Here is a 19,641-nt window from a genome sequence, read left to right on the forward strand (position 1 = left end):
TGGTGCAACGTGCTGGACTTCGTCTAAGTCCTCTCCAGTTGTGGCTTGCTTTGGTGTACTGCCCTTTGAGGGATGATAAACTAATTAATGACATTGCCACAGCAGGTGTTATGGACCTTGCATTGGTGGCTGGACACTCGGACAGTGTTTGGGGGGATGCTTTTCAGGCTTCCCTAACCATCTCCATCTCTCATAACCAATGCGTCAGACGTAGGCTGGTGGACACATCTGGGGAAGTGCTGGCCTCAGGCTCTCTGGAGCACTTCAGACATTGAGCTTCACATCAATGTGAGAGAGCTCAGGGCAATCAGGTTGGTGTGTGAGGTGTTTTGGGAGAACCTAGCGGAACATTACATGTCAGTGAGTACAGACAACACAATAGCAATGTATTATATCAACAGACAGGGGTGCACTCTCCTTTCTCCTGTGTCACGAGGCCTTCAGGCTATGGGAATTCTGCATTCAGCGCAGAATTCTTCTCAGGCCCATTACTTACCTGGGGTCTGCAATACTATAGCAGACCACCTTAGCAATGTGGTGCAATCAATTTTCTGAGTTTGGGGCTATCCCCAGTTGGATCTGTTTGCTATGCACCTCAATGCAAAGTCCCAAACATTTAGTTCTTACCAGAACTGGAGTCCCAGGCAGATGCATTCAACATGTTCTGGACAGGCCCTCTGCTGTATGCATTTGCTCTGGTTCCCCTCATCCACAAGGTCCTCAAAATTCAAGCAGACCAGGCCTCAGTAATCTTGGTGGCTCCTGCATGGACCAAGCAGCATTGGTACTTGGTTCTGTTGGACCTGTTGTTATGCAAGCCAGTAACATTTCCATTACGCCTGGACCTGTTGACGCAGGAGGAGGGGTGGCTTCAGCACCCCAACATCCTGGTACTTCACAGCGTGGAAGCTTCATGGTTGAGTGCCATTGAACTTTTGTGCTCAGGCCCAGTGAGGGAGGTGCTTTAAATAGTAGAAAACTCTCCACAAGGGTCACTTACTTGACAAAGTGGAAGAGGCTTGTGACTTGAGCATCCCAGAAGGAGTTATCCACCTTGCAGGCCACAATTCCCTTGATTCTGGATTACTTGTGGCACCTAAGCCAGGCGGCGCTGTCCCTGTCATTCATCAAGGTGTGCCTGGCAGTTATTTCCACCTTTCATCCTGATCCAGGCCTCTTCTTGGCGTTCTTGGACTGTGTGGTCACGAGATTTATGAAGAGCTTGGAGAGGGTCAGACCACTGGTGCAGGACCCCTTATTGTCCTGGGACCTCAGTTTAGTTTTGGCTAAGTTCATGGGGGCCCCCTCTAAAAACCTTTTGCTTTCTGTTCCCTGCTGTTTCTAACTTACAAAAAAGCCTTTTTGGTGGCCATCACATCAGCCAGAAGGGTGTCTGGGCTGAGGGTTCTTACAGTGGGCCTACCCTACGCGGTGTTCCACAAGGACAAGGTTAGACTGCAACCCCCTTTAGCTTTCCTGCCCAAAGTGGGCTCATTTTCCCATGTCAGCCAGGATATTTCACTACCTGTTTTTTACCCCAAACCCCATGCTACCCCAAGGGAGCAGAGTTTACATATCCTGGAGAGCTATAGGGCTTTGGCATTTTACACAGACAGAAGCAGGCTGTTCAGAAAGTCACAGCAGCTCTTCATGGCTGTAGCAGGCAGGATGAAGGGCCTCCCAGTTTTGTCCCAGAGGATTTCCTCGTGGACAGTAACTTCTAGTAAAGAATGCTACAAATCTGCAGGGGTTCCCCCTCTTCACATCAGGGCTCAGGCTACAAGGGTTGCAGGCCTCTTCTATGGCATTCCTAGTCCATGTGAGATCAGTGAAATCAGGAGGTCTGTTGGGCGGCCGCCTGGTCTTCCATTCAAACCTTTTCAGCCCATTATACTATCATGCAGTGTGCTAGAGAGGATGCTGCAGTGGGCAGAGCTGTACTACAGTTATTCCAGAGCTTCAACCCCACCTCCTAATGTCAGCTTGTATTCGCCTACATTGGAATGAATGCGTGTGCATAATCACTCGAAAAAGGAAAGACATTTACTTACCTCCATAACCGGTGTTCTTCCAGATGTGGTGTTCAAGTCCATTCCAAAACCCTCCTGTCAGAGTAGCCGGCAAGAAGGAACTGAGCAGGGGAGGCAGGCTGGGCAAGTACCTACGTTGGGCGCTATATCATTGCGGCACCAACCCGACGGCTACCGGAAAAATTTTCTGGTGACTGAGCATGCACACCTGCACGCCTACATTGTAATGGACGTGAATGGAACATCTTGAACACCAGTTATGGAGGTAAATGTCTTTTACACCAGCATAGTCCCCATATTGTGTGTACAAATATCGTAGGTGAAAAGGAAATGGATATTCCTAATGTGTACAGTGGTATGTGATGCAGGCTATATATACAGAGAGTGTCCGTGCTCTGTTGGCTCAAGACCTCTTGAACCGGCGGTGTCCAACAGGCTCCCTGTTCGCCACGTGGTGAGTGGGGCAGCGCAGTGTGGTAAAGTGCTGCTTGGGAGAGCTGCACATGTGGGACACCTCTCTGGCTGCTGTGCGTGCATGCCCCACCACATGGGACAAGTACGTGGCGCTGGAGATGGCTCCTCTGGCCCTAATTGGCTCCAGCCATATTCTGCTGTGGCTTGCGCAGCCGTAGCTCCAGCGGCACATCTTCAGCCCAGGGTGGCTTCAGTGAGTAATCTAGTGGGGATGCCTGGCTGGGGAGTGGGGGTGTCTGCCTGGGAAGGGGGCAGCATCTGGCTCAGAGGGGTGGGGGCTGTGGCAGTCTCTAGCATTCATTTTGGACAATGCTGTCTTAAACCATAAGAGCTACAACCACAAAATTTGGTAGGTAGCTTCCTTTAACTTAAACTGAGGTCAGGGTTTGGCTTTGCCTGGGAAGTGCCTGAAATCGGTTTTCCAGAATGTAAATGTAAAGGGAGACGCAGCGAGAGGAGGCCCCCAGCATTAGAAATCAACCAAAGCTCTGGGATGAACACTATAGTTAACTTCTCTTCCCTGGCTCATCTGTGCTGGACAGTTTTCTCAGGGGCTGGTGAAACCAGTGATTAACTTTCATAGGAGCTAACGGCCATCACAAGTCACCTTCTGCTGTCAGTCCAAGGCACGTTCCCTGACTTGGCAGTCACTAGCAAAACCATACAGCTACACAGATGTAATTAAAATAAATCAAAATCTCTGGCAATGCCTGGCACACACCTTGCGCCACAGGAGGGAACACCTGGGAAAGAGATTAGACAAGCAGCTGGATGAACTGCTGGAAATATGCTTCTCTAAGAGGCTTGTACACAAATGCCATAAGCCTAGGGAACAAACAGGAAGAATTAGAGGCCTGGCACAGTCAGGGAAGTGTGAGGTGGTTGGAATAACAGAGACTTGATGGGATGATTTGCATAATTGGAGCACAGTGTGGAGTGTTATAAACTGTTTAGGAAGGGCAGACCAGAGAAAAGGACAAGTTGCGCTATGTGTGAGGGAGCAGTATGATTGCTCAGAGCTCCAGTATAAGGAGAGAGAAAATCTAGTTGAGTGTCTTTGGGTTAAGCTTAGAGGTGGAAGCAACAGAGGTGGTGATGTGGTTGGTGTCTGCTATAGACCACCAGATCAGGTGGATGAGGATTTCTTCAGACAACAAAGAGAAACTTCCAAATCACAGCCCTAGTTCTCATGGAAGACCTTAGTCATGGAATCCTAGGGCCGAAAGGGACCTCATGTCATCTAGTCCAGCCCCCTGCCTGAAACAGGATCAACCCTAACAATCACCCCTGCATTTATTGGGAGACCAATACAGCAGCACACACAATCCAGGAAGTGTTTTGGAGAATGTTGGGGTTAACTTCCTGGTACAAGTGCTGAAGGAACCAACCAGGGGCCATTCACAGCTTGACCTGCTGCTCACAAACAAGGAGGAGTTAGTAGGAGAAATAGAAGTGGGTGGCAACCTGGGCTGCAGCGATCATGAGATGGTGGATTTCAGGATCCTGACAAAAGGGAGAAACGTGAGCAGTAAAATACCCTTGGTTTCTGAAGAGCAGACTTTGACTCACTCATAGAATTGAAAGGCAGAATCCCCTGTGAAGCTAATATGAAAGGAAAAGGAGTTAGGAAAACTCGCCGTGTTTTAAAGAAGCCTTATTAAAGGCACAGGCACAGACCACCGTGATGTGCAGTAAGAAAAGCAAATACAATAGGCAACCAGCTTGGCTTACCAGGGAAATCCTTGGTGAGCTTAAACTCAAAAAGGATGCGTATAAGAAGTGGAGACTTGGACAGATGACTAAGGAGCAGTATAAATATGTTGCTAGAGAATGCAGGGGTATACTCAGGAAGGTAAAAGCACAATTTGGAACTGCAGCTAGCAGATTGTGAAGGGCAACAAGAAGGGTTTCTACATTCATGCTAACAGTATGAGAGTGATTAGGAAGGGCGTGGGGCCATTCCAGGATGAGGGAGGAAACCTGGTGACAGATCATGTGCAAATAGCTGAAGTACTCAATGCTTTTTTTTGCCACCGACTTCACGGGTGTGGTCAGCTCCCAGACTACTGCACTAGGTAATGCACTATGAGAAGGATGTGAGCAGCCCTTGAGGGGGGGAAGAAACAGGTTAAGAGCTATTTAGGAAAGCCAGGCATACACAAATCCAGATTTAATGCATCCAAGGCTACTGAGGGAACTGGCAAATGTCAGTGCAGAGCCTTTGGCCATTATCTTTGAAAACCTCTGGAGATTGGGAGAGGAACCGGATAATTGGGAAAAGGCAAAGGTAGTTCCCATCTTTTAAAAAAAAAAAAAAAAAAAAAGGAAAGGAGGACAATCCAGGGAACTACAGATCGGTCAGCCTTACCTCAGTCCCTGGGAAAATCATGGATGGGATCCTCAAGGAATTCATTTTGAAGCATTTGGAAGAGGGAAAATTGATCAAGAGTAGTCAACATGGATTCATCAAGGGCAAGTCATGCCTGACCAATGTGATCAGCTTCTTTGATGAGGTAAGTAGTTCTGTGGACATAGGAAAGTCAATGGATGTGATATACCTTGATTTTAAAAAAAGCTTTTGACACAGTCTTGCACAATATACTTGCCCATAAATTAAGGATGTATGGATTGGATAAATGGACTGTAGGGTGCATAGAAAGGCGATTAGAGGGTCAGGCCCAAAGGGTAGTGATCAATGGCTCAACGTCTGGTTGGCGGGGGGCTTCAAGTGGAGTGCCCTAAGGATCAGTACTGGGACTGGTATTGTTCAACATCTTTATTAATGACCTGCATTTCCAGCAGATCTAGAGACATTTATTCCTCTCTGTTTGGCACTAGTGAGGCCACATCTGAAGTTTTGTCTAGTCCTGGGCTGCCCAGTATAGAAAGGGTGTGGATGCATGGGAGTGCATCCAATGGAGAGCAATAAAAATGATTAGGGGACTGGAGCTCATGACCTATGAGGAGAGGCTGAGGGATTTGGTCTTATTTAGTTCGCAGAAGAGTGAGGGGCTACGTAATAGCAGCCTTCAGTTTCTTGAAAGCAGTCTCTAAAGAGGATGGAGAGAGGCTGTTCTCAGTAGTGATGGATGTCAGAACTAGGGGCAATGGTCTCAAGTTACAGAAGGGGAGGTGTCAGTTAGATATTAAGAAAAACTTTCTCACCAGGAGTCTGGTGAAGCACTAGAATGCATTACCCACAGAGGTGGTGGAATGTCCATCCTAGAGGTTTTTAAGTCCTGGCTTGACAAAGTCCTGGCTGGGATGATTTAGTTAGGCTTGATCCTGCTTTAGGCAGGGGGCTGGACTCAATGTCCCTTCCAGCCCTAGGATTCTATGATTCTATGAAAACTGTAACTCCATTTTTTAACTCTGAATTTAACATGCTTTGGGTAGGAGATTTAAGCACTGAAATACAAACCAAAAGATTATAAAAACAAAAAGCAGTCAAGTAGCACTTTAAAGACTAGCAAAATGGTTTATTAGGTGAGCTTTCGTGGGACAGACCCGGTCTGAAGAAGTGGGTCTGTCCCACGAAAGCTCACCTAATAAATCATTTTGCTAGTCTTTAAAGTGCTACTTGACTGCTTTTTGTTTTGATAGTGTATAGACTAGCACGGCTTACTCTTTGTTACTATTCAAAAGATTATAGTAGTCTTTAGGCAAAATTTCCATTAATTTCAAGAAATGATTGGGTCTGGAGCGTCAGTATGAAACCCAGAATAAGTAGTTAGAGAGCTCTTGGCTTTCAAGAGGGCTATTTTATCACTCTTTAGCTGTGTCTACACGTGCACGCTACTTCGAAGTAGCTGCACTAACTTCGAAATAGCGCCCATCGCGGCCACACGCGTCGAGCGCTATTTCGAAGTTAACTTCGACGTTAGGCGGCGAGACATCGAAGTCGCTAACCTCATGAGGGGATCGGAATAGCGCCCTACTTCGACGTTCAACGTCGAAGTAGGGACCGTGTAGACGATCCGCGTCCCGCAACATCGAAATTGCTGGGTCCTCCATGGTGGCCATCAGCTGAGGGGTTGAGAGATGCTCTCTCTCCAGCCCCTGCAGGGCTCTATGGTCACCGTGGGCAGCAGCCCTTAACCCAGGGCTTCTGCCTGCTGCTGCGGCAGCTGGGGATCCATGCTGCAGGCACAGGGTCTGCAACCAGTTGTCGGCTCTGTGTATCTTGTGGTGTTTAGTGCAACTGTGTCTGGGAGGGGCCCTTCAAGGGAGCGGCTTGCTGTTGAGTCCGCCCTGTGACCCTGTGTGCAGCTGTGCCTGGCACCCTTATTTCGATGTGTGCTACTTTGGCGTGTAGACGTACCCTCGCAGCGCCTATTTCGATGTTGGGCTGAGCAACGTCAAAGTTGAACATCGACGTTGCCAGCCCTGGAGGACGTGTAGACGTTATTCATCGAAATAGCCTATTTCGATGTTGGCTTCACGTGTAGACGTAGCCCTAGCCTTACATAAGCAATCTCACCAATAATACAACTAACAAGTATTTTAGCCTATGATAGAATTGTTGGGGACAATACTGTGTTGCCATTGTTAGGACATATCTGGTTTAGTAAACTAGGTTGAGTTCATATAGCAAAAAAGTCCATTACTATTTTCTAAGATAGCTATATTTTAAAATAGCTCAGGGGTTGGCAACCAACATAGCAAGAAGAGCCATTTTTTTGAATTAGGTACAAATTCAGTAATTCAAGAGCCACAATGCATGTGAATTGAAGATGGTCCTTAATAAATAGCATCAAACTATACTTTCTGTAACCCCGGTTTTAAAAACAGTGCGCGTGCACAAGCTACGTCTACACTGCCCTTCCCTTTCAAAAGGGGCATGCAAATGGAGCTGATCAAAAATGCAAATGAGGTTTAAATATATCATACCTCATTTGCATACTCCCATGGGATGTTGTTTCTGAAAGAGATGTTTTCGAAAGCCAAAACATCCGTGTAGACGGGGTTCATTAGAAAGGAAAGCCTGCTTTCGAAAGCACCCTTCTTCCTGAAAATGATTGGCTCTTTCAGGGGGAACTCAGTGTCCACCTTCTGGAAAAAATTCAGGCTGAAGCTGTAGATTCTTTTATGAGCAGAGGCCATTATAAATGGGAACATTTATTTGTACCCTTGTCTATACTACTGTGATAAATTGACCGAAGTTACACTATTCCAGAGATGTGAAAAATATCACTGGGGTTTGATATAGCTCAAGTCAACTTACACACCAGTGTCTACACAATGCTGCATGGTTAAGAGACGCTCCTGTTGACTTACCTGACTCTTCTCATTCTGATGGAGTATGAAATCAACTGGAAAGTACTCTGGGGTTGATTTGAGCAGTTCTTCACTAGACCTGCTAAACTGACCTCCATTGCGGCGAGTGCAGCAACATTGGTTCCTCAGTAAGTGCAGTAAACTTGGCCTGTGTAATAAACCGATCTAGCAGGTATTGATATCAGAGAGAACAAAGGGTGAACTGCATTTCTTTGGCCTTTAACAGGCTTGCTTCGCTTCACCCTCAAGCATTACCATGATGTTTTAAAATAATATAGGACATAGTTGGTCACGGTCATTTAACCAAGTTGAGTACGGGTTCAATTACACTGGTTTTGGGCAACAGGAAGTTATCCTTGTGTATATTAGGTTTTAGAGAAGGAACTAGCCCTAGTGGAAAACAGCACTTCAAAGATTCATTAACCAAGGGGAGCAGACTTAGTACATCTAGTAGTTGTGAGGGAGGAACTTAGCAGGGAATGAAATGGCCAAGTAAAAGTTTAATTTTCCTGGTTAGAGAATAAATGATATAAATGGTATGCCCATCTTGTCATCATCTTCATGGGAAGCTCCCTGATAGATTTCTAAGGTGAACTTCCCTTTCACTATAACATTATTCAAAACTATGTACATAATTTATGCTAAATGTAGATCAACAGGCATGACTCATTTGTACCGCTATGAAATATTAAAGCTTCTTTGCTACTTCAGTTACAAACCAGGCATGCAGGACACACAAACCTGATACGTTGAATTATGATACTGTGTACCCAGTCCTTACTGCATTGCAAAGAATGTAGAATCTTACCCAGTTGAGAATATTGTGATTATTTTAGTATAGAGGGCTCTGTAAGGTTATCATAGAGTGGCTGCCTCATTAGCTAAAGAGAATTAGGAAATCAATAAACATTTTGAACTTTTGTTGCACCTTTTCACTCAACAACCTGAGAAACTTTTAAACATGCACTCTATCCGGCAAGCACTGCTCTGATGTAGGGATATTTTGGGAAACTCAGGAACCAGAGAGACTGGTTAAGATACTTGCCTAAAGGGGCTTGGACTGCAGTTCTGGCTTGGAAGGGTTGTGAGGAGGTGGAAGAGGACTCAAAGAAATTTTCTGGTGACTGGGCATGAAAATTGAGAACAAAGTATGGCCATATTAGGTCAGACCAAAGATCCATCTAGTCCAGTAGGCTATCTAGGGATGATTGCCAATGTCAGGTGCCCCAGAGATAATGAACAGAACAGGCAGTCATCAAGTGATCCCTCTTACTCATTCCCAGCTTCTGGTAAAAAGACTAGGGACACAACCTCCCTGGCCAATAGCAATTTATGGGCCTATTCTGGTTTGAACTTACTAAGTTGTTGTTTGAACTCTGATGTAGTTTTGGCCGTCACAATATACTTCTTGTTTTTTAAACCTGCTGCCTATTAATTTAATTTTTCTCTTGTGTTACGAGAAGGAGCAAATAACACTTCCTTATCTACTTTCTCTATACCAGTCATGGTTTTATGGATCTTGGTAATATCTTCCACCCCAGTTCTCTCTTTTTTTCAAACTGGAACATCCCAGTTGTATTAATTTTACCTCATGTGGAAGCCATTCCACAAATCTAATAATTTTTGTTATCTTTCCAATTCCAATATACCCTTTGCCTGAGATCTGATGACTGTATCTGCATATAGCATTCAAGATGTGGACGTGCCAGGGATTTATATGGAAGCAATATTGTCTGTCTTATTATCAGTCCCTTCCTTAATGAATCCCAGAATTGTTTTTGCTTTTTTTGACTGTGCTGCTCATTGAGTGGATCTTTTCAGAGAACTATCCACAGTGATTCCAAGATCTCTTTCTTGAGTGGTATCAGCTGATTTAGAGCCCAGCATTTTATATGCCTATTTGGGATACATTTTCCAATATGGATTACTTTGCATTTATTAGCTTTGAATTTCATCTGTCACTTTATTGTCCAGTCCCCAGTTTTGAGAGGTCCTTTTGTTGCTCCAGTTTCATGCGTAGTCACCAGTCTGCCCGGAACTTGACTATCTTCATTAGTTTTGTATCATCTGAAAATTTTGCCATCTCACTATACGTGCCTTTTTCCAGATCATTTATGAATATGTTGAATAGTAGTGGTCTCAGTACAGATGTCTGGGGGACCACACCACTATTTATCTCTCCATTCTGAAAACTTCCCCTTTGTTTACCATCTTTTAACTAGTTATCAATCCATGACTGCTTACTTTGCTTTGGTGAGGGAACTTGTCAAAGGCTTTCTGAAAATGTAAGTAAACTACATCCTTGGGATCCCCCTTCTCCACATGCTTGTTGGCCCCCATCAAAGATTTCCGGTAGATTGGATTTGAAAAATCCATTTTAAACCCATATTCAAAATTGCATGTGAATGTTATCCCAGTGTTAATGTCAACTAACGAAATCCCAGCACTAGGGAGCTACTGACAGAGGACAACTTGCTGGTCAAGGTTGCAATATATTCAGCAAGTACATGCTGGCCAACTTGACCTAATTAAGTAAGAGCCAGGAATAGCAATGAGGGTTAATTATTCAGCGTTCCCTGCTCTAACCAATTGGCAACACATTCTTAATCAGTAGAAAATGCACATCAGGCCTACAACTGCGACTACATCCTCTGGTTTATAAAGAGCATTATGCTGAAAACTAAACTATGGAAACACCCCTCATAAGGAGACAGCATGTGAGGCAGACTATCCTTCATCAGTGTAGTTTTGATATGAAGAATGAACAAACAAAAGTGTACATACATTTATTGCAGGAGCGTCTAGATTTTTAATCTGCATTCTTAGATTTCCAAAGTCAGTAAATATTTTTGAACCTGATTTTTAGTGAATGACGACCACAGCATCATAATTACACCTTCGGTATCAGCAACAGTCAGAATTCTCTATCACCAGGCCAGCCACAAAAAAATGAATACACTGTATACAGGAAATGAAGCCAGATTGAGGTATTCATTGAAAATTTGACCCTGGGTGTCACAGCTCCTGTTTCCTACATAATGAAGTTGCTGTCTGCCTAAGATCAGCTTATGTGTCTGTTAATATTAGATCTTTGTGCAGAAAGCTTTCAGTCTGAGGACTCTTTTCAGGTAATAGTTCATACAATTCATCCTTACAATACATAACATAATTTGCAATGCCCTTTGACGTGAAAACCTTCAGGATCTTCACAAACATTCACTGAAAATTAAACATGGATTAGAAGGCAGGAAGGATCACAAAATACTTCTCCAAACAGCTGTTGAGTACGAGGAAGAGGTACAAGGATGTGGACAAACAGGTACAATAGAATGAAAAGGTCAGATTTAATTTAAAGTTTTTCTGAACAGTTGTAATATTACAGAGAGAATAATGTGTAAACCTTTCAGCAAAATAGAAACTAAAATTTAGTCTTTTCTATTTATATCTGAACACCAGTCAATTATGCTCTTCCCTGTGTGAAACAGAATAGGTGGATAGAAACCTGCTGCACAGCAAAATTAAGTCACTTGCCTAAGGTCACACAGGCAGTTTGTGACAGAGTTGGGAGAAAACCTAGACCTCTTAAATACTAATCCAGTGCCTTATCACAAAGGCATGGAACAAGGAAGCAAAGATCTTGGTGTGATAGTGCATGAAAGCTGGAAAAACATTGTGCTAGAATTTTGTTGGTACACCCTTTAGACACTTTCTTTTCCTGCCTGTCTTTCACTGGCACTAGTTTTTAGCAACATTTGGTGTATTCATTTGCGGATACCTTCAAAGTCTGGCAGTAGTTCAGCAGCTCCCTACCTAGAGTTCATAGCTCACGGAGCGTTTACTAGTTGGTTGGCTGAAAGAAGGTTGGACACATACTGCTCCAGTTTTTTAAACCCAGTGGGTTGTAAAGCAGCTGTAAACGAGAAGCCCTTTTATCTGCCCCTGCCGGGTCCCAGTGCTGTACATGAGGGTTACCCCTATACAAGCAGCCTCTGTTGACAAAGGTAACTGTTAACAGAGAAGCTGCGACAACACCTCCATTGTCAGATTCCATCCACGCACCAAAGCAGCTCACAATAGTGAGCCGCTCTGTTGACAGAGAGCGTCTATATGCACCGGACGCCTTGTCAACAGAACCGGCCTCCTTAACCCAGAAGGCAGGTGTGCATGGAGGGAAAGCCCTTCCTTGGAAGGAAGCGTCCGTACACCCTTTAAAGGGCTCCGCCCCGCCCCGCCCTGCAACTCACGGTAGCCTGCCTCTTGCAGGGAATGCTAAGCTGTTGCACGGCTCCTTGGAGTTTGTGAGAGACGCTGCTCTTTCCAAACCGTTCTCACCCTTCATGACACCCAAACCCCTCAACCTCACACCTTCCCCGACCCAATACTCCTACCTGTGCCTGACCCCCACCCTTCCCGACCTCAACCATGGCAAAGCAGTCCCCGGGCACACCCAGGACCACAGACCAGCTCCTGCTGGCCCTGTCACTGGCCATCATCAGTATGTGCAACTACATATGGGGGGTGACCCTGAGAGACAATCTTTAGAGCAGACCCCCAATGGCATAGTGCCACTGCTGCACTCACCCCCTTGGGTGACCAGATGGAGCTGGTGGCACCCCACCATCTCCGATAGGTGGGACTGGTTGGGCTGGGGCAATGGGGTGCCCAGCAATGGACACAGAATTTCAGGATGCACAAGGACACATTTCTGAAACTGTGCAACTGGCTTGCCCCTGCCCTGAGAAGTCCCAACACCAGCATGTGGCTGGACATACCCTTAGAGAAGAAGGTTACAATTGCCCTCTGGAAGCTGGCCATCCCTGACAGCTACCATTCCGTAGGACACCAATTCAGTGTCAGGAGGTCCACCATTGATGCTGTTGTGATGCACGTAAGGAAACCTTCTGGCTGCAGGCTGTGCACAGTGGAAGGCAGGACAGAGGGCAGAGGGGGAGAAGGGATGGGGAACAGGGGGCAGAGGGATGTGGGGCTAGCTGTAGCCTGGGGGATCCATCCCCCCAGACCCTCATGAGCGAGTCTGGTCTCTCCTACCCGTAGGAGGTGCAAGCCATAAATGCCATCCTGCTCTGGTCGTGGCTGGGCTGCAGCTGGTTGATGAGAGCCATGTGGATGGCTGAGACTCAAGAGCAGGTGGAGGGACCCGGGCTCCTCACAGCTGCCTGTGTGGCTTTCTCCAACCCAGCTCTGGTTGGGGGGAGGTATGGGGAGACTTTGGAGCCACAGTCAAGCCATAATAGCTGGTTAGGCAGCTGTGGGGAGGTGGTGTGGTCCAAGCAGTCCCCAGGAAGCTCCACAGGTCACTATGCAGCAATAATCAGTGATGCCAGAATGGAGGATCCAGGAGTGGCTTTGCTCATCCACTTGTCACAGGTGCAGACATCCACCTTCCCTCTGAAGTGCTCACCCCTGGCCAGACCAGCATGGAGCCATGCCTGACCCTCCACCCATCTGCAGTGTGGGGTGGTTGTCTGAGAGCAGTCCCCTGCCATATCCCTGCCCTCCAGGCTCCCTATCTGCCCAAAGGTAGGTGGAGGGTCCAAGGCTTTATGCCAATTGCCCAGGCAGCTCTCCCCAGGTGGTTTCGGGTTATCTCAGAGCTTCAGCCCAGAGAGGTTAAGTAGAGCCCTGTAAATCTGCAGAGGTGGATGTCCACAGACAGTTTTTGTGAGTTGCAGATTGGCTGAGGATACACACTTTTGTACCCTAGCAGGGTTCTACACACACTTACACAGGGGCTGTAACAAGGGTGAGGCTGGGCAGGGCTATGGCCTTATGTATCAGCCGCTCGCTCCCTGCTGTCTCTGCTGGCTGACGTTGGTGTGCTTGGCGAAAGTGGAAGCAGCGGCAGGAAGTGATGGTGGTAGCAGTGATGGTGCAGGTGTTCTCTGAGGTGAGGCAGTCCCTGCCCCTCCTCACTCAGCAGGGCATGCGCCAGGGCTGTGCGTCCTGGCCTGAGGGAGAGGGCGAGTTGAGTGATTCCTGCTGGGCAGCATGTCACAGTCGGGGCGTTGCTTTGAGCTGGGGAGGGCATTGGCAGAGGAGGGAGGGATTGGGCTGGGGCAGCGGTGAGCAACCAGTGGCTCCAGAGCCACATGCAGCACTTTGAGTGGCTCGCAGCTCTGAGCGCTGTTGCCGCTGACTCCACTTGTGGTTGAACAGTCAGCCGTGGCAGAGGGGAACCCAGCAGGGAAAGACAGGAGCTCCGAAAGAGGAAGCCAGCAGGGCTCCATGTGTGGGAAGTCAGCCTGCTGGAGAGCTGAGGAGTGCCGGGTGGAGGATGAGTCTGCCCTGCCAGAGCTGTGAAGACAGGCTGAAAAGGAGGTGTTGGAGGGAGCAGTGGCAGTGCATGGAGCTCTTTGGCTGAGGCAAGTAAATCCTGGGGTTGGGATGGTGGTTTGGGGCTGAAGGGGTTAAACCTGGGGTTGGGGCAAAGGAACAGTAGCCTGGATAAACGCAGGTTGTGAGGAAGGGAGATGATGGCTTTGCAAAGGTGGTGGGGGGAGTGGCAGATCACAGCGTGCACAGTAACAGATGCACTAGTGAGAATACAGCAGGAGTGCCTTAATCCAAGTACAAGGGGACACTGGGCCAACTTGAAAAGTGGAAAGTTTGCATCTAATATTTGTGACTTGTAATGCAGCTCTGGAACTTGCTGCCACAGGAAGTCACTGAGGCCAATAACTTGTAGAAATGTCCAGTTTCTTTTTGAATATTTTTTAACTCCTGGAAATCAGTAGTTGTCATCATTTATTGTCACATATTGGAAGAGATGTTAAACCTTATATTTTATGTATGAACCAACTTCTAACTATTAGCGACTAGGATGAAATCTAACGGGGGAGAGGTATTGGTAAATTTCTTCCCTATGCTTATTGTGAGATTCCTTCACCTTTCTCTGAAGCATCTGGTACAACTGCTGTCACGGAGAGGATGCTGGATTTGATGGAGCTTAGGTTTGCCAGAGTAACAGTTGCTGCACTATATTGACACAAACTGTGCACGTTTAATGGCACCTTACAGACTAACAGATTTATTTGGGCATAAGCTTTCATGGGTAAACACTTTCAGATGCATGTGTGGTGAGACTTCATATGCACCTTAAGAATTTATGCCTTTTGCTGGTCAGCATTATTGGCCACTTGATAGTTGGAGGCAGTCTGTTCCATATTATGATATTTCTGCTGTGAAACACTAAGCCATGTTTTGATATGTGCTGTTCTTTCTATTTTTTTTCATGGTGAAGTCTATCATCTGGGTAAGAAAGTGAAGGCAAAAAGGCAAGAGACTTCAGTTTGCATGTAGGGACTACTATTGAAAGGCAGATATTTATTAATTCAAACTCTTTAAAAGGACTCATAACCATTTCCCCATTAGCATAAAATGGTAATTATTTTCCTTCATGTTAAAAATGGGCGTTTCTATGTTAGGAAAAAAATGTTGCTCTAATCTCTTCCATCCAACACACAAGGTGGGGACTACTTGCATGTAATGAAATCTAATATGAGTTATTATTAGGCCATGTGATGAAAAATACTGCTCACAGAGGCTACGTCTACACTAGCCCCAAACTTCGAAATGGCCATTCAAACGGCCATTTCGAAGTTTACTAATGAAGTGCTGAAATACATGTTCAGCGCTTCATTAGCATGCGGGCGGCCGCGGCACTTCGAAATTGGCGCGGCTCATCCCGACGGGTCTCCTTTTCGAAAGGACCCCGCCTACTTTGAAGTCCCCTTATTCCTGTGAGCAGATGGGAATAAGGGGACTTCGAAGTAGGTAGGGTCCTTTCGAAAAGGAGCCCCGTCAGGACGAGCTGCGCGGCGGCGAGCCGCATCAATTTCGAAGCGCCACAGCAGCCCGCATGCTAATGAAGCGCTGAACATGTATTTCAGCGCTTCATTAGTAAACTTCGAAATGGCCATTTGAATGGCCATTTCGAAGTTTGGGGCTAGTGTAGACACGGCCAGAAGAAGCAGTACCTCCAGGCATTAATGGCATTTTTAGTTGGTCTCTCCCCCACTGCCAATTGCTCCTACAGGCAGATCATTTAACATGATTCTAAGGCTGCATCTACACTATGAAATAAAATCAAATGTAAAGGAGTTAGCTCGATGTTCAAATGTCGGGGTCTTCACTGTAAATACCATTAGCTTGATTTAATGAGCCCTAATACTGATAACAAAATGTCGATATTACAGGATGGGTATAGAGTCAATTCTGAATTTAAATTTTTGAGTAAAGGCTAGTGTGGAAGCACTATGTTTTTAATTTGAATGTATTAGCCTCTAGAAGTGGCCCGTATGTATCCCACAAAGCTACACAGTAACCCTCCATGTACGGCCACTTCCTTCTCCACTACTCTCCATCCAAGTGCACAGGAAGAAGCTTACAGGAAGCCCGCACATTTTTGATTGAATTAGAATTAGAATTCTGCAGCTCCCAGGCTTCCAAATATAAAAGTCCAGGACACACGGCTGATGGAATCAGGCAGGGGTGGACAGGGCTGATAGCAGAGCTGCGTGCTGCTCCGCTAATGTCTGCAGAGGACATGTGGCACAGGGAACTTGGGCGGGTTTGCAGGAGGTCTGAATTCTGGGACAGTGCTTTGCATTGTGGGATTCTAACATGAAACACCCACAAGCAACTGGGGCTAAGGCACTAAGGGATAGGTACCCACAATGCACTGTTCATGCTGAACTTGCATAGGGCAATGGGGATGCAGAAACTCAACATGGAAAAACGGTCAAATTTCAAGAAAGTTTGTGGACACTTAAATTTGAATTCATAAGAACAAGGTTAAAAAAATCAAATTTATTAAAAATCAGATTTATCTCATGTATGCCATCATGTGTCAACAATGCCCAGATGCTTTGTATATTGGACAGACTTCAGACTCTTAGACAAAGAATTAATAGGCATAAAACAGATGTAGAAACACTGCTGATTCACAAACCTGTCAGCTAGCACTTTAATGGAGTGGGCCATTCTGTTAATGACCTGAAAGTTTGCGTCTTACTGAAGAGGTATTTTCACAACAGTTTGGAAAGAGAGGCTGCTGAACTCTCTCTTATATTCAAATTCAACACACATTAACACGTGGTTTGAACTGGGATGGGAATTTCCTAGGTCATTACAGGGGCTCTTATGCATACCTGGCTTTATCTAATTCTTTACTCCCCACCCCTGCCTTCTGCCCCTCCACTCTGATTTGCTCACCTTGATAACATTTTGCTGATTTGTCAGCCTTGATTATTATTTATGGTTCTCTGTGCCTTAAATGTTGAGTCTGTTCTGGTATGGCTATGATCTGAAGAAGTGGGTCTGTTCCACAAAACCTAATAAATTATTTTGTTAGTCTTTAAAGTGCTACTGGACTGCTTTTTTGTTTTGATAGTATATAGACTAGCACAGGCTCCCTCTCTGTTATCTCATAGAGTTGCCTTAGAGACAAGTACGTTACAAATGGAAAGATTCATTGCCAGTGACACATTTTATTTGTAAAGGGTTGCTTGTTCTTAAGATATCTAAACTCAGTTTTTCCTTCAGAGACAGTACTGGAGAGAGGTTCTGAATACAGATAAGTCTAAAGTTAACATTGTCAGGAGACTTGATATGTAGAATTTGCAGAAGACAGTGGCAAAGATCATTTAAATGTATGCACACAAAATATATCAGGGAGGGGAAGATGCAGCGTGTGTTAAAACTGAAGTTTGCTTTAATGGCCCATTCTTAAATCAATACAAACTTGTAGTTTTCCTTGACTCTCTGGTTCTTTCATTTCTCACTCTGCTGGCAAGTGAGCCAAAGTGAGATAAGTGAGTTTAGGTAGTACAAACTACCTTTTGGCTAGTGACTTCAGGTTTCACTTTATCAATTTCAGAGTCAACTGCTCTAGGGAGGCTGAGCAGTGAAATACAGATGAGTGAAAGGTGTGGCTTCTCCCAGAAGGTAGGGTTACTGGACCAGAGAAATAACTCTAAACAGGTCAGGAGAGTGGATGCTTCTTGCCTGCATGAGAGGACATAAGTTTCAGGAATCAGCAGCACCAAGAGGGAGCTCCTTCTTCTGACAGTAGTAAGAACAGCAAAACACGTATGGTGATCTTGTGCTTGCAACAATCCAGGTACTGTGCCTGCAGATGCTAAACCAAGAGAAGGAAATCATGAGGTCACAGAATAGTATAACTACAGTGACGCCCTCTCAACTTATTTCCGCTATCTTTCATGTCATCCAAATTATATAATGTTGAAATGATGTAACTGATGCCACCAGTTCCTCTCCTCTGTGATCATAGTGGAACAAGGCTTTGGTCGTTATTCGATTAATTTATTGTTAGAGCAAAATCTAGTTTAAAATAATCAGAATTCTACACTGCAGTTACTTAGTGCTGATGATTCTGGATGTCTGTCTGCTCTAACTATTACTACTATTACTAGGGCACTACCAAATTCATGGTTCATTTTGACCAGTTGCACGGTGATAGGATTTTAAAGATTGTAAATTCCATTATTTCAGCTGTCTGAAATCTCAGATTTCACAGTGTTGAAATTGTTGGGGTTGTGACCAAAAGGAGGCTGGAGGAGAGGTGCCACGTGGTTATTGCAGGCTATGGTTGCTCAGGGTTTCCCCCTCACTTTTCCATCTCAAGCAGAATGAATTCTCTTGATGTGCACCTCCATTGCGGGGCTGATGGGTGACACATCACCTTCATATTGGTGCATGTAACAAAACAGATGTGGTGGGAGTGCAGCCAAGGGGTTCTGAGGGTGGGGAGGTAGCTCAGGGTTGTGGCAGAGGGTTAGGGTGCAAGGTCGCTGGCTGGGAGGGTGAAGGCTCTGGGGTGGGTCTGAGGATGAGGAGTTTGGGGTGCAACAGAGGGTCTTTGGGTCTGGGGAGGAGCTCTGGGCTGGGGGTGTGGGCTTTAGGTTAGGGCTGAGGATTAGGGCTTTGGGGTACAAGAAGGTGCTGAGGGCTAGGTGGGTAAAGGTTGGGGCTCCAGTTTACCTGGGCAGATTTCTGCAGGGGCTGGCAGGGAGAGGTTTCCCCTCTTGCCAGCTGTGACTGGTGGGGAAGGGTCTCCCCCTTTGGCAGCTTCAGGGCGTAGGTAGAGACGCTACAGCCCTAAATCCCAGAACACCACTTAATAGGAAGCTGCACAACTTACAGGAATCTTAGGCTGTATTACAGCGACCCTTCTACAGTGCTGCTGGGGGCAATGTTGCCGTCAGAGCTGAGCAACTGGACAGCGGCAGGCGCTGGCCCAGAATCCTGCTCTGAAGCCAGAACCAAACACTAACAGCAACACAGAACTGATGAAGGGCCTAGTATGATACTGTATTGTCACCCTTATTTCTGCACTACTTCAAAAAGAGCTCCACCTTCAGAGGTGGGTGCCCAGCTAACAGCCACCACTCTCTGGAAGCCCAGCTTTGCAGTCAGGACAGAGGTAAAGGTGGTAATAATGTAACACACGCACCCTGCAACATGAGGGGACACAAATTTATGCTCTTGCTTCAGGCACAAAATTAGCTAGTTATGGCACTGCTCTTATACGCTGGTTGCCGCAGTGCCCAGAGAGTTCCCTTCATGCCAGCCCTTCATCCCTCATGTTTTTCCCAGTCATAGCTTTACACTGGTGATACCATTGGGTGATAGTCTAATGTACAGAGAGTTTCTGGCTCTAGGCTGCAGCCTGGAATTGGGGCCCTTGATTTTAAGGTGTCATCTAAAATATTTACACCTAAAAATGACTGAGTGTATGCCAGTGACTTGTCTCTGAAGGAAGAAAAGCGGAATCAGCTGTGAATTGAGAGAATCCAGCTGTGTCCAAATCCGATTTTTT

This window comes from Carettochelys insculpta, chromosome 3 (genome assembly GCF_033958435.1).
Source record: "Carettochelys insculpta isolate YL-2023 chromosome 3, ASM3395843v1, whole genome shotgun sequence".
Taxonomy (NCBI): Eukaryota; Metazoa; Chordata; order Testudines; family Carettochelyidae; genus Carettochelys; species Carettochelys insculpta.